Source organism: Puma concolor, chromosome D1 (genome assembly GCF_028749965.1).
Source record: "Puma concolor isolate L17-30 chromosome D1, mPumCon1.1.hap2, whole genome shotgun sequence".
Classification (NCBI taxonomy): Eukaryota; Metazoa; Chordata; class Mammalia; order Carnivora; family Felidae; genus Puma; species Puma concolor.
In genome coordinates, this window is record NC_141676.1 from 68,339,513 (window position 1) to 68,354,660 (window position 15,148).

General features: G+C 38.5%; 1 protein-coding gene and 1 pseudogene across 15 annotated transcripts in view; both read right to left on the minus strand.

The window, feature by feature from the left end:
* LOC112865053 (small ribosomal subunit protein uS2 pseudogene) overlaps window positions 1-13,978 on the minus strand; it is a 112,617-nt pseudogene extending 98,639 nt beyond the window's left edge.
* The window catches only part of DLG2 (discs large MAGUK scaffold protein 2), a 2,060,086-nt gene that overhangs the window by 1,131,246 nt on the left and 913,692 nt on the right, over window positions 1-15,148 (minus strand). The gene's annotated exons all lie outside the window — the stretch shown is intronic.

Here is a 15,148-nt window from a genome sequence, read left to right on the forward strand (position 1 = left end):
ATGCCTTCTCTAGATGTAGCTATGATCATCACAAAATATGTTTTTTAAAATGTTTATTTATTTTGAGAAAGAGACACAGAGAACATATGCACAGGGGAGGGGCAGAGAGAGAGAAAGAGAGAATCCCAAGCGGGCTTGATCTCCCTTGATCTGTGCTGAAATCAAGAGTCGGATGCTTAACCAACTGAGCCACTCAGGCACCCCACAAAATTAATATGTATTATGAAATAGGTGATAATATTTGGTTATAATTTATTCAAGGAAATATATAAAAGACAGATAAGCAGTAACCAAATCCAAGACATTTCAGTAAATTTGACAGTGAAAATTTTGGCCTGTATAAAGAAAAAATTTCCAGGATAAATTTTACTCATCTATTCATTCACTGTTATATTAATGATTAAAATTCTCATGGGTCACCTGGGTGACTCAGTCAGTTAAGCCTCTGACTTTGGCTCAGGTAATGATTTCATGGCGCATGAGTTCGAGCCTCGTGTCAGGCTCTGTGCTGACAAGTCAGAGCCTGGAGCCTGCTTCGTATTCTGTGTCTCCCCCTCTCTCTGCCCCTCCCCGCTCATGATCTCTCTCTCTCAAAACTAAACATTAAAAAAATCTTTATTAATATCTAAAGGATGTGAAGCAGCCATTAGATCATAGTCTCCTTGAGAACCCATTATGTGTTCACTAAATTGTCTTAAATAAGTTGCAGGTGAGAGCTCACATCCAGTGTGTGACATAAACAAATAATATCAATTCAGTATGATGACCTCTGTTGTAGAGGTGTGAACAATATTTGGGGGACAGAAAATGCCAACCAATAGACTTGCTAGCATTTTATTACTAAAATTAGGTGTGAATATACAGTGAAATTATTTCTATATGCAGCAAATACTACATGCACCTTTGTACCTTTCAGTCGTATGGTTATTCATTGATATTAATAATACATACCATTTATTAGCCTCTGCTATATCATAGTTATGATGCTCAGTGCTTGACATAGACTACTTCATTTCATAGTCACAATTCCATAAAGTAGGAGTTATTAGCCTCCTTTATAGATGAAGAAAATGAGGCCCATAGAGCTTAAATAACTTAGCCAAGGTAACACAGCTAGTAAGAATATGAAGTAAATCAGAAGCAAGAGCTTTCTGTTGCCAAAACCATGCTATTCCACTTCAGTTATCTTTTTGGCCCTTTATCTGACAACCACCTTGAGAATAGAAGATACGCATGTTAGGACTAAAAGGGATGTTAGAGATGGATTTTCACCTCCTCACTGAACAGAGGAGGAAACACACTGGTTTATGTTATCTTGGTTATCAGGAGCCTACTTTGTTATTAGTGCAAAGGGCACATGTATGCAAGAGTGTTTGGCCATAGGTGAGTGGATTCAAAATAAATGCCAGTTCTTCCCAGTCCAAAACCAGTGAAATGTTTATGACAAATTGAAATCCAAGGGGAAGACTCTAGGTTCTTGACTGCCATTTTATTTTGTTTCATTTCTTTCTCTATTATGCCACACTGCCTCACTTCTGGGTAATGATAATTTTTCATGAATAAATTATTATATTTTCTAAAGCAACCAAAGTTAATAAAAGTAAATTTTTGCAAGCAGGCACTTAGGATTTTCTTTGGTTTCTCCTCCAGTGTCTCAAGCTTGTAACCACAAAATACTCAGCTTGGATAAGCTTTGCATCTGGACCATCTTTCTCTGCAGACTTTGTTCTTTGCTTTCTTCCCGAATCTTGAGTAATGTCATCTATTCCAGAATCGCAAAAACCTTTAAGCTCTAGAATAGGACTGTTAAGGATTCTCTGATGAAAAAAATAGTTAATTCCCTAGTAGCAGTCTTTTTTTTTTTTTTAATAGAATGTCACAATGGACAAATATCCTACTTTCAAAAAAGGTTATAATAAAGCATCAAAATGAATTGTGATACTCAACAGAAAATACTCATTTTCTATAATGGGACCAACTCAACATCCTATAGAATAAAGCCTTAGGGGGTAGATATTAGGAGCGAAGGAGAAAGGCAGCATAATGAAGAGGGTGGTGAGAACGCCACACATTAAATAAAGAAACCCAAGTGTTTAGATTGGCGTGTTGATGAATTAGGTGCTAATGTATAAAGTCACTCACAGTGGCTGTGATTTGTTGAGCTAGTGAGTGTTTGTATTGTGTTTTTAAACAGGGAAATCAAGGTGCTGCTTTTTCAAAAGGAAATTATACAAAATATTCTTCTTTTTGATAGACTGTGCTGCCTTCTGGAACTAGCCTGCAGCCAAACAGTGATGAGGGAGCAGATCTCATCTTTGGCCCTTTCGTTTGGTGTTGAGGTTCCTCTGAGACAGCCTGCAGCCTGGCCCGGAAGGCATGCTCTATGCCTGCAAACCTGCTTCTCAGGCTTCCAAGGAAAAATCACAGAACCACATGGATCTGGAGCTTTTGTTAACTCCTGAATTCCAAACTCAAATTTGCTCTTAAAGCGGCTCAGAAATTCTAAGGTGTGTCCCTAGGAAGCTCAACTTTCTCATTTCTTCAGACTATCCCAACCACCACCACACTCTCTGTCTAAGCCCCTAGCATCATCTCCTCTCTCCTGTAGGGAGCAAATAGGAGGCATCAAGCAGGAACCCTCTTAGCTTCCAATAGATTTTCCCTATGTGGGGGCTCTAAGTATATGCATTCTAGTAGCCTGTATTCCAAAACTGTTGAACTCCAGGCTGAGTCCCACCTATCCTTTCCCACTTCCTCAACAACCTCACTTCTTTAAACACATCTCTTTCCTCTCTTGTAACTTTTTCCCTTGGTGATTGCTCCAAAAGTCTACCTACACTTGTTCCATCCTTTACCAGCTTCTCACTCATTCCTTCTCCCACTGCAGTTGGGCTCTCCCTTACTCCTTCCCTGAAATAACCTGGGGGAGATCACCGATGACTTCCTAATTACCAAATACAAAATGTATCCATTGTGGATAAGGGAGTTCCGGCATGAGACTGGACATTTTAATTAGTGAATTGAGACTATTATTGAAACACTGGACACTTTAATTACTGAATTGAGGCCATTATTTAGAGGTAGAAGGTTCAGAAAAGCATGGGACAACAGGAGTATTCATCCAAAGAGAGGCACTGGAAATTAAGAAACTTCCCAATATTCTAAAACTTATAAGGAGCAGGTCTAGGCTTGAGTCCAGGAAACAAGCAGGCTCTTGCTTGCTTAACCTCTCACTAAATTGTGACTTGTAGTCTCTTGTATTTTTATTTATTTTTGAAATAATGTGCTTCAAAGGACTTCCCCATGTCTACATATTGAGCTCAGTGTTTAATAGGTGTATTACAATCCACTGTGTAGATAAACTACAATGGTATATTTAATCAGTCACATATTGATGGGCTATTTTTAGCTTTTGCTATAACAAATTATGATGCAGTAAACTTTCTTGTAGATATAATTTTTGTGGACTTGTTGAAGTATATATGCATGAAAAATCCCTAGAAATGGAATTACTAGGGATCGATACTATCAAAATGCTCTCCAAAGACCTTGGGCCAATTTACATGAAACTAAACATAATCTTAACTTGATCTTCCTGAGACATTTGGCTCTGTTGACATTGTCCTTCTAAATGCCTTCATTTTCATGGTAACATTTTCTTCCAGTTGATTCCCCACCTCTCTGCCTGCTATTTCTCCATCTTCTTTAGGGTGTCATCTTCTCCATTATCTCCTTAAATGCTCAGTCCTTTTCTCCTTTCTTAGACCACACCTATTGTTTCTAATGTGACTTTTATGTGCTGAAATTGTCTAATAATGCTAGTCCAGACCTATCTTCTCGGCTCTAGATCTTTGCCTGCCACCGCTTTTTAAAATAAGCTCCCTTACACATTTCACAGATCATCTGATTTCAAATGCCAAAAGCTTGTTTTATCATCTTCCTCATCTAACCTGTTCTCTATCCTTTTCTGCCTGGGGCAGTGAAAGCCACGATAATCCAACTAGTCTCCTGAGACAGAAGCCAGTGCATTATTCTAGATTTTCTCCCTTAGTCCACACATCCAACTAATTGCCAATCATTGTTAAATCTACTTCCTTAACTCTCCTATATCTCCCATTCCTCTGTTATTTCTGATTGGACTATCATAAAGATCAAGAAACAACAACAAAAGTCAAGCAAACATACAAGCACACAAATGCCTCATGTTAGAAAGAAATGATGTGTTTATAATGTTTACTCTTCTAGGAACATGAAACATTTCCTTACTCAAATCTTTTTATGCTTCTTACTAATGTTTTGTCACTGCTTTCATAATCATCTTGGCCATCATTCTTCTAGGTGAACCCATCTTTTACTTATCTTCCTTCTAAGACCTTTGGGGTATATATTAAAAATCTCTACTCATATTTACAGAGATATTCTACACAATTTAACAGTAATTGTGACCACTCTGTCATTACTGGCATTAAAACTTATATATTTGTAATCATGACGCTTTGAAGTCTTAAAACACATGAAAAGTTTAGAGACTGGATTGGCTCACAGTTTTCAGCTTTCAAGGTGCTCTCATGACCATGGCAGAAAGTTATAGACATCTCCACACCAGCTCACCAGATTATACCTTCCAAAGCTTGTGTAAGTCACAAAAACCCTTTCTCCCACCTAAGAAAATATCCCAATGCTTTTAAGTTCCAATTTCTATCATATCAAGAATCTACACGTCTCTTACCTAATGCCAATAGCCTGACTGATTCCAGATTCCAACCAACTGTGACCATCTCAAGTAGTGCAAGATTTACCAGGATATGGAAGAGGAGTGACCTTTGCCTTCAACATGGCTTTGGAGGTTTCCATGTTTATTTGTCATATGAAATATAACATGTTCCTATGAACACTTGAAAGGTTTTCTGGATCTGGGCTTTACTGAACATCTTGGCATCAAGGGTGAGATATCAGTCCTCCCTCCATAACAGAAGTAATACATCTAGAATTACACAAACACTACTTAACAACAGGAAAAAGTAAAGGTTTTCTGAGATAAAAATGGAGTATAGCTTATCGTTATGGCTCTTTTAAGTATATATGCTAATAAAAATAACAGGCATCATTTCATTTAAATCTTTTAACCACCCTGTAAGATATTTATTATTACACCCATTTTATAGATAAAGAAACTGAAGCTTAAGAGACTAGGTGGCTTACTCAAGCAACTGGGAGAACACAGATGTAAACCCAGATAGTCTGAATCAAGAGTCAGTGTGCTTAACTACATAGTGCAGAATAATGGTAAGCTATTATTGAATCTGACCTTAAATTTTCAATAACCAGAGATGAGATGTTTCGAGACCTGTAACATGTACGTGGAAATACACAACAGTTTCAATTCTAACTCAAGACTCCATCTTGTATTAAATTGAAATGAGACTCTTGGTAACTTCCATTTTCAAACTCTGGAATCAACAGAACAAGGCCAAGGTCTCCTTATGGTCAGCTATTTGAAGCCAGTGATTAGTCTCTTTATTCTCACCTTGACCAATGACTTTTCTATTAACTCACCATCCTCTCTTTTAGGTAAGTATGTCAAGTTCTTTAGACTGTTTCTTGTGTGGCCACCCTGACTGTCCTCACCTGGGCCTGCTCTCATTTGTGAGTTCTCTGCTTCTACTATGCTGCCAGAAGTAAACACATTATACATTCAAGAGAGACTATGTTGCCCCTCAGTTATAGTCCCACCAGGATACTTTAAGTCCTCTTCACTCAAGAGACATCATAGTGCATGTTTCCACTTGGGTCTTGGGAAATTATCTCTGTGTCAAGGCATTATCTTGGCTCTTGGATACAACAAAAGGGTGGGCTACAACTGAGGGAGAGAATGAGGGAATTAGTAGCTTATTGTTTCTCTATAGCACTGGTAGTAGAAGTTTTACATCTGGATCAATTTGCAGACAAATATCTAGCCTTAATTTCCTCATACACATCCAGTAATAATTATGACCCAGTTTCTCTTTTTGCAGAGGGTTATGTATATAAACCTGGATGATTCCTTTATAGAAAATGAAGTGGTGCCTTGTAGCTTCAGCAACATGCTGCATTATATCCACAAGCCATAATATGAACCTGTGTACTTTCCCTTCTGGATACCCAAAGCTCTCCTCTCTACCACTGTCACCACCAGTTACCCCACGGAACTTTTAACCCTTACAGTTTTTGAAAGTACAGTTTTCTGTGATGCTTACCTCATCTCACTTCACAGTGAATCTCAGGGACTATCATATCTGTCCAATTCCTCTTCATTTGCTGTGGACTCTTCAAAGATAGGGACTATGGATCACTCATCTTTATATATACCATCTGAATTATAACTGGATTTTCATAAATATTTATTTGAGAAAAGAAGCAAGAGAAGAACCTACCATAAATCACTTTCCCAAGGTGGCTATATTTCTTTGGCTAGCTGTGCAAAGTTTGCCAAATCACTTAACCTCTCTGACCCTTAGTCACCTATAATTGGTAACAAACTAGTATCTCCCTTACAGGATCATTAGGAGGATCTAATCAAGTAATGAATGTACATAATAGACATGGCGAATTAACAGATCATTGCCCATTAACAGGCCCTGTCATTCTTACCATTATTCTTACTTCTACAAAAGGACTTGCTATTTTGTAATGTATGTCTATTTGCTTCCCTCTCTTGCTGGCTAGTGAGTCCAAGGTCAGAGCCTGGATCTTACTTATTTTCATACTTGGCACCAAAGAAATGTTTGTTGGATCAAGAGCTACCTGGCACCAAACTTTTGTTTTATCACATGTGTCCCCTTGCTATAGTAGTGGCTTCTGGCATCAAGTTCAGAGGGAACAGTTTGCTGCCCCCTTCTCTTGGGACTCCCATATAGCTGTAGCTCTAGCAGACTTCCTAATACTCTCTTCTTCCTCATTCCTGTCCTTGTCCTTAAGCAGATCACCTGTCTCCTTGCCAGATGGAACTTTGGAAAAGCTCAACATTTTTCCCATCTTGATTCTTTAAGAAAAAGCAGCCTCCTTGAGGCAGAAACATATCTAAAGTTTCAGAGCCTTTTGGAATAACAGTTCCTTGTAATTGAACTTGTATTTGTAACATCTAAATAATGCATGATAAAATACTTACTCCCCAGAAAAAGTGAAACGCTGGCCAGTCATCTATCTTTGATATACGAAAAGCTCTGATCTGACCTGTGCATTATACCCATTCTATTTCTTCTCACCCCATCTCATAGCTTATAAAAAATGGAAACAGAAGCAGAACACTGAACCATGATCCAAGGTTACTCATTTTTTAGAGTCTCTAAAGCCTCAAGAGAACGCAAATATATTTTGACTCCATACATTTTAATGCTAAGTAGTCTACTTGGGGGTTCTATGTGGAGACAAGACTATGAATCCAATGGTTCATAAATCCTTCAACTTCCTTTGAGCCAAGAGTTGAAACTTCCTGTTGTCTTGAAATTTTTAGTAGGCGACAGGGCACAAAATAAAGCTCATGGGCTGCTGCATTCTATTTCTTAAGCAAAAAAAAAAAAAAAAAAAAAACTAAGCCACAAAGAAAAGTAATATTCAAAGAAAAGGGCCCAGATTTGGAGAGATCGAGATGCTCAGAAGACAGCAGCAGTTTAGAGCCAGAACATCTGGGTATGACCTGTGGTTTTCTTATTTCATGATGTGACCTTGGGCAAGTCACAACCTCCCTATCCTCTTCACACTTATCTGTAAAATGATGACAAAATTCTAGTTTGCTTTCTTTATAGGGTAGATGTCAGAATTAGATATATGTGCAAATACCTATAAATGGCAAGCAACTATGCAAATGATACTCTTAATTTCTATCAGGGGCCTTTTCATCCACCCATGCAAATGTTTCATTCGCTTGTGTGCAAATCTTCTGGATGGCATTTTGCCAGTTCATTTCCATTCACTAAAACCATCAACATTCCAGCAGAATATTGATCTGGGCCTCAGAGTAGAAAGCAAGACTAATTTATTCATGACTTGATAACAAAGAAAAAACTTGTTACCTCGGGTCAATTTTCACCATGCACAAGAAAGGCAAGGAGACATCCAGATGCTCTTAACAACAAATCTCACTCTGGTATACACTTCTCCATGGAGAGAAACCCCACCCTCTAAACGGATGATTGCTGTTCCATATGGCACACACTGATGGGTTAGAATCATGATACGTTTAGCTCCAATTCATCCATCAGTGGCAAAGAAACTCTTCCATGTGCATAACCAGTCTAATCCTCCAAAAGTATTTGGAAATAAGATCTAACATCTGTTCAATTTTCTACAAAGGCATCCATTAGACTAGAGGAGAATAAAATTCACCATAAAACCATATAGGTCTGCTTGCTAAAAAGGTCAATCAGTATGTAAAACTGTGAATCAGTAAAAAAAAAAAAAAAATATAAAACACTGGAAGTTCAGGAAAACAGAAAAAACTTTATCATACTGAGAATATAGCTGAAGGATGTGGAAAGGAAATATAAGTTAAATATAGTGTAGCAGAAAGGAGAAAGAAGGACTCTGGTTTAGATGTTAAACATCTAATAACCTGCTACGAACTATATTTGGGACCATGGGCAAGTTTCTTACCTTTATTTTAACCCCTTTCCTTAACTGTAAAATAAAATAGCTTAATTTAAAAAATCTAAAGCATAATGGAGTCAGGTGGAGCTGGGTTCAAATCTCAAGTCTAGCACTAATGAAGTAAACCTGGGAGAGCCACAAAATTATCAGACCTTTGGTTTTCTTATTTGTTAAATTAGATTAACTCCCTCAAAAAAGTGTTGTAGGGGTTAGATAATAGGCATTTAAAATACCTGGAGCATAGTATGCACTGGGACACTTAAATTATTCCCCACAAGAATCTTTATGAAGTCAAGATCAGTCCAAGCTAAAGTTTTATTTATAATAATTGGCATTTATTGAGCACCACATTGGTTCAGGCATTATCTCCATCGCAGGTCTTAACAACTACCTGTATTTTGAAAGTAACTACTTTTCCCCATTTGACATTTGATAAAATTGAGGGCCAGAGAGATTAAGAACCTTTCCAGGGGCGCCTGGGTGGCGCAGTCGGTTAAGCATCCAACTTCAGCCAGGTCACGATCTCGCGGTCCGTGAGTTCGAGCCCCGCGTCAGGCTCTGGGCTGATGGCTGGGAGCCTGGAGCCTGTTTCCGATTCTGTGTCTCCCTCTCTCTCTGCCCCTCCCCCGTTCATGCTCTGTCTCTCTCTGTCCCGAAAATAAATAAAAAACATTGAAAAAAAATTTAAAAAAAAAAAGGACCTTTCCAAGGCTCATGTGGCTCATAAAGGCTAAAGCAAATATTCAAAACCAGACATGAGAGATTCAAGTAAATGTACTAGTTCCTTTACCAGTGAAATTTAAAAAAGGAAAAAATAATCTAATGGCAAGAAAGTGCATGCCAAGAATGTTTCAGAACATTGCACTTGACTGAACTCACTTAATGCTTAGGATAACCAAGTATTAGCAAACAGTAGGATGTGATGGAATGACTATAGATAGAAATGCTGTGAGGAGGGGCATCTGGGTAGCTTGGACCATTAAGCATGTCTGACTCTTGATTTCAGCTCAGGTTCTGATCTGGCAGTTTGTGAGGTTAAGCCCCACATGGGCCTCTATGTTGACAGCACAGAGCCTGCTTGGAATTGTCTCCCTCTCTCTCTGTCCTTTCCCTGTTTGCTCTCATCTCTCTCTCAAAATAAATAAAAATAAACAAAAAAAATCCAGTGAGGAACCACAGAGGCAGTGAAGAGCCACAGGTATGGAAGTGACCAGCCTGGCTCCCTACTACTGGGCACTCTTTCTATAAGAGCAGCCACAAGGCCCATATATTAGGCTAAGCTCAACTGTAGGCTCTAGTTCCTACATAGTCTTCAATCAAAATTTCACTTGATTGTCTGGTTCAATTCTGACCCAGAATTGAAGCATAGGCTGCTAATTATTCTCCAGCAGACATCCATTCATTCTTCCTTATATGACTCCCAATTTTTATTTGGGCACAGGGCTCATAAGCATCTAAAATGAATACCTCCCAACCTCTTTGGCAGCTAGATATGGCTATTTGACTTAGTTCTGAATGATGAAATTTAAGTTGACTTTTTCTGTGTAGGAATTTTTCCTAAATGAGAAGTGAATGTAGATATTATGGTTGAATCTTGAACTGTCATCTTGGGTAGGAGATGGATCTCTTAGGTTGAGGTTGGTTGAACAAGGCAGAAGGATCCAGGGTCCCTGATGCCATCATTCTTGATTGGATTGTTTACTTCTAGGTTTTATTTACATGAGAAAAAAAAGAAACTTTATTACAAATTTTCTGTCACTCACAGGAAAATTTAATTCTATATGACACAAAGATCAAGTCAATTTGTGAGTAGCTTTACTCTACTCTACTCTAATTCTATGTCTTCAGGTGGAGCTTTGTCTTGCTTTTTCAAGTACTATTTGAAGTCCTCTTGTCCCTGGATGCTGGACTTAAGAAATGGTATCTGAAATCTGCTCCCCAACCTCTACCGGATCTCCTATAGTGCCTTTCCAAGACTCCTTTTAGCTTGCTTTAGGTCTGAACAGGAATGGCATCTTCTTAATGTACCTCTTGGCTACCAATAAACTTCAGGATACAACATCTCTTGATGTTTTCCAGATACCTAGATATGCCCAGTGCTAGAAGCTTGATCAGCATTTGGAGCTGAATAGTGCTTTTGTGACAGTGGAACAAAGAACACACATATATACACACAGATCTCCCAGATTCTAGAAATAAAACATATATAATCAACTAAATTAGCTTATGACTGTCCCTCCAACTTTTTCCCAGTTTCTGGTACTTGGAATTCTCTTTTGGACAATGGTTTTCAATAACACATCTGTGACACATTTAGGCCAACTGTTAAGTTTTAGAGGGCACACAGTCCACAGAAGACCATCCTCCCTTCTGACAGCAAATGTAAGTTTGGAGAGTTCCTAGAACCACCCCCTATTTAGATGATTCATTAGAAGGATTCACAGAACTCACTGAAAGCTGTTATATTCACAATTTGGCTTATTACAGGGAAAGGATAAAGATTAAAATTAGCTAAGGAAATAATTCTATCAGGCAGAGTCCAGAAAAGTTACCAAACATGGAGTTTTTATTGTCTTCTGTTCAGAATCATGGATGCATGACTCTCCTGGCACTGATGTGTGACAATATGTACAGAGTACTGCCAACCAGGAAAGCTCACCTAAACTTCAGTGCTCAGAATTTTACTGGAGCTTGATCACATACTGCCCACATGACAGACCTTTATTCTCCAGCCCTTCTGGAGGTGAAACTGATACCACATGGCCCCAAATATTCACCATAAACCACAATGTTAGACTTTTCAGTGGCCAAATCCCTCAGCAAACAAAAACATTCCTTTTAGACATAATATTCCAAGGGCCTAGAGATTCTCTTCCAGGAATCAAGGACAAAGGTGGGACCTCTCTTTGGATAGGATTAACTTCTTACCACACAGCATCCCTCTCAGCTTCCAAGATCCTGGACTTGACACTGACAACTTCAATATTTCACTGGGCACACTGACACCCCATTTTCTCTGCCTAAAAACCCAATTTGCTATCGTCTGTGCTATCCTCAGAACCTCTATGATCATACTGGGTATGCGTTGTCTCCTGATGACCTCCTGAAACCCGGTCTGATACGTCTCTAAAGTACTAATAAGGGAGTAATAAGATGGACAGACAACCTGATCTAGAGTAGAAATACTATGATCTGAGGCGGTAAGGTAGAAGTTTGCTTTTGTTAAGGCTTAAAAAAATATTCCAAGCTTTGAACAAGACTGTGATGGAGCACGTTCTAAGGGAGGGAGAATCTACATCCCACACACCAGTCTTTTGATCTATAGTTTTTCACATGAAAGCCATTTTCATCAGCAGCATTGAATACGGAGATATATATAAATACACACATTGACCCAAGCATTGGGAAATATACCACAGATGCGGATCTTATTCCTTCTGACAAGGGCAAGGTGACTGAGTAGGCCTGTTTCTTTCTCTCATTTCCTGAATTTATGATTTAATGGAAATTGGGGCCATAAAATGTTTCACCGCATGTTATAAATAAACTCTTTGGCCTGAAGGACTCAAATTAACTTCAAGTTGTACATTTTTATAAAGAATACATTACAGCTTAATGTGGGAGTGGGAAGATCTAAATCAATTCAAGCAGCGATGATTAATTAAAGTTAGTCTGCAACATTTCCCAGGGTCTGCAGATGGAGCATAGCAAAACAAAGTTTTATGACTTGGTTACCATATATATTCCTCCCTCCACATACTACAGGTAACTTACGTAGATTTTCTGTGTATAGAGAACGATATCAGCACACGATGCTTGTTTGTAATTATGTCCTCGTTGGCAGTATTTTCTTCGTGCATGTTCTAGAGATGGTTTCCTGGCTTGAGGGCTCTTAAGTAACAGTAAATGGTTTTGCATATTTTTTTCTTCTGAGAGCATCAGAATCATTTACCTTGTTGAGTAGAGGACAATAAGTTACACTCACAAATGTAGCAATACCATTGAGAGAGAGAAACCAGATCCAAAGGTGGGAGTCCTGGGTTTTAGTTCTAACTGAAACTGCAGATGCCCATGGGGCTTCTCTTCATCCTCTGAACCTCAGTTTCTTCTTACATAAAACTGCAATACAAGTAATGCCCATCTCACTGGAGATTAAAAGTAATATATTTGTAAAATGTGCCTTAAAACTATAGTGCATCATAAAAATGTTAATTTCTATTAGGAGTGCTTTTTTAGTAGAAATTTATCACATCTTGATAATTCAGTATTTACTGTGGGTCAAACTATGAGGTAGAAGGTTGGGATACAAAGGTAAGACATGATCCCTCCCTGGGAGGTGCTTATAATTTAGCATATGTGTTTGAGTGTGTGTGTGTGTGTGTGTGTGTGTGTGTGTGTGTGTGTGTGCATGCACGTGCGCGCGTGTGTGTTGAGGGGGAATGGAGGAGACTGAAAGAGAAAGAGAGAGATGTCTTTTTAAGTTACTATAACCTAGAAACCACCCAGCAGCACTTAGCATATTCCTTAATCACTGAAGATGTTTGATACAAAGGTTTATATATTCATCATTTAATGTAAATTGAGAGATTTCTCATTTCAAATCTGCTTAAAGAAAGAAGTAAAGGACATTATGAATCAATATTAAAAAGAAAGGAAGTACAATCTCACCTAGACAAAATACCACCTCTACCTTTTTGTGTGTATTGGGGGTAACTTTTTTCCTCTACAATTCTTTTAAATTTCTCTAGTGTGGACAAGGTTTATGTTGTTCTGGGAACCACAAATGGAAACATATGAGGTATATAATGTGGACTTAGGGAGCCACCTCCTTCCAGCTATCTGACTACCTCATCTCCAAGCCCATCCATTCAGATATAAATATCAGATTCTCAGTCCTTACAGTTAATGTCTCCATAAATCTCTCTTTTAAAAGCAGTCACTTCTGAGAAGGCCTGATTTTGCCTAGTGGAGGTCCTGGTCAGATCCCTCCAGTCAGAGATTAAACCTGAGAAGTGAGAAAATGTGAGGCCATGAATTTTACTCTTAACAAATCACTCTTTCTTGAGCCTGTGAGCTAAAATTAAGTTCTGGGAGGACACAAGTTATCAGGTCAGATGATTACTATCACCTTCTCCAAATTTCCTAGCCAACAGGATCACCTTCACAAACGAAATTATTTCCTTAGCACTTCCTTTTCCCACATTTTACCTTCTCCCTTTGGAAGATCACCTCCGATATCATCTATTCCAGAAAACCTCACCACCTCCTCTTTCTCTACTCTCCAAGGTTGGATCAGAGATTGATACCCTGGACTTGACAGCAAACCCAGGATAACATTGAAGGCAGGAACCATGTTTTATGCATCTGTGTTTCTCCAAAGTAGGCACAAAAGCACAGAAAATATTTGTTGAAAAAATAGATGAGGGAATAGGGCAAAGATATAGAATGGTCCTTTTCTGCTATCTCTCCTGTCTCCCCCTGCCCCCATGTCCTGTTTGTCTATGACTGGCCTGATTTATGACTTTTGATCCCACAACTTATGTGTTACCTTTCCCTCACCAAAATGAAAAGGTTTGGGGGACAAATTATATAGTCACCTCATTTATTCCCCTTCTGTTCAAAGTCATAGCAAAAAGATCTTATACAACATTTTCCATATCATCTGGAAGAATAAGTCTTGCTAAGTATACATCAACAAAGGTGTTAGTGTTAAAAGCAACTATTAGGAAGAGTAATACAAACATAAACGTTCAGTTTTAGTTATGGGTGACTTTATTTAATATCAGAGTCAGAACTGGCTTTATGTTGGCAGGTTTTAATTTTGGAGAAAGTCCCAATGTATACTTGCTTTCTTTTTTATGTTAAAATTTCTGAAATTAAGAGGTAATTCATAGCCATAAAATTCACCTTTTTATAATTCAATATACACAACTCAATGTTGTTAGTACCTTCACAACACTCCATCTATTCCTGAAGTTTTGTAGCCCCTTATACGGAGCCTGAGACTCCCACATCCTTAGATCCAAGTCCCCATATCAAGTTCTTAAGCACATGCTGACCTGAAAAAAAACAATCTTTATACCAGTTGGTTCCACCCTCATCTTCTCCCTCCCCTCTCTACTCAGTTCACATGGTCTTCCAAATGTCTTGGCTCCAGATCTGATACCCCAGCAGCAGAGCCCTGGCTATAGAACTCCTGTTCTGAAGTCCCAAGTTTCCTTTGCTGAAACAGAAGCAAGTCCCAAGCAGTCCCAAGCAGTCCCGAGTTTCCTTTGCTAACCACAAGTTAGCATTTAGATCCCAAAGGAAACTTATAGACAGAGTAACAAAGGCTCTTTTATTTCTTAAGAGCCTTCCTTCTTGTGAGGGAAGAAAAGTGGCAGCCACATTTCTATGAAAATACTTTAACATTTTCAAATTATCCTTTTTATTCTATGGATAACCAAACACACATAATCATAATTCAGAGTGAAGTAGTTATCAATGACATTTGTGTACATACAGTCCCCTTGAAAAGGAGTTT